Genomic DNA, 1,209 nt, shown 5'->3' on the forward strand with positions numbered 1-1,209 from the left:
GAAAGAAAGCAGGTAGCGGCGGCGGCGAACCTTCGACCGTACTACGGTCAGTTCATGAATTAACCCCGTCCGTTCGGAGTTTATTCATCTCCGGTCCGTGTCGGCGTTTACTTCAAGTGGGTGCTATTTCCATCTAAGCAAGCAAGTGAGTAAGTAAGTTCTCAAATTTTAAATTACGTTAATCGCAAGTGACTCGTTGAGATCGTCAAACGAACAATTTAATTTAACGCCTCATACGAGTTTTTTTTTTTCGTCATTTTGTCGCAAAAAAAAAACTAAAAAACGACTCGCAAAAAAAAATTTTTTTTTTTTCTTCTTTTAAATCTTGTACATTTTCTGACATGTGTACCATCGAAAAATGTCACATCCAAACGATCGAACAATCACAAAAAATCGTCAACGTACCATCTTGGAAAATTTTACCAGGCAACGACCATACCACGTTGAAAACTACCGGTTCTCGTCCGATCACCGAAGTCAAGCAACGTCGGGCGCGGTCAGTACTTGGATGGGTGACCGCTTGGGAACACCGCGTGCCGTTGTCTCTACTCTTTTCTTTTTTTATTAACATTTCTGATGTCAAACTTTTTTTAAATATATTTTTCACTATTTATATTTTCTCTCAGGAACTTATATAGTATGAAGACGAAAATTTTTAATTCGTTCGAGTTGAATTTGTGGTTCTGAAAAGAACCGATTTTTTTTCTTTTTTTTCCAACCAACTTCCAAGCTGCTCGAGGAGGATTTATTTTGAACTGGTGTATTTGGTGACGGCCTTGGTTCCTTCAGAAACGGCGTGCTTCGCCAATTCACCGGGCAAAAGAAGACGCACCGCCGTCTGGATCTCCCTGCTGGTTATGGTCGAACGTTTGTTGTAATGAGCGAGGCGACTGGCTTCAGCAGCTATACGTTCGAAGATGTCGTTCACGAAACTGTTCATGATAGACATAGCCTTGCTGGAGATACCGGTATCGGGATGGACCTGCTTCAACACCTTGTAAATGTAGATGGCGTAACTCTCCTTCCTCCTGCGCTTCTTTTTCTTGTCGCTCTTCGAGATGTTCTTTTGAGCTTTTCCGGCCTTCTTGGCCGCCTTACCGCTGGTCTTGGGTGGCATTCTCTTCTAGTCGTCGAGTTAAAAAAACGTTTAAAAACAGAAAACGAGACAGACACGACGTGCACGTTACGACGAGTATACTCGATCTAAAA

The 1,209-nt window shown here is 42.2% G+C and overlaps 1 non-coding gene across 1 annotated transcript; it reads left to right on the forward strand.

Moving 5' to 3' along the window:
* Window positions 1–425: 425 nt before the first annotated feature.
* On the forward strand, window positions 426–545 carry LOC148165428 (5S ribosomal RNA). The gene has a single exon (XR_015771482.1). It is a non-coding gene; the product is annotated as a 5S ribosomal RNA (ribosomal RNA).
* The last annotated feature ends 664 nt before the right edge of the window (window positions 546–1,209 follow it).

This window comes from Gnatocerus cornutus, unplaced genomic scaffold, assembly GCF_029298725.1.
Source record: "Gnatocerus cornutus isolate USDA-ARS CGAHR unplaced genomic scaffold, icGnaCorn1.1 ctg00000321.1, whole genome shotgun sequence".
In the NCBI taxonomy this organism is placed as follows: domain Eukaryota; kingdom Metazoa; phylum Arthropoda; class Insecta; order Coleoptera; family Tenebrionidae; genus Gnatocerus; species Gnatocerus cornutus.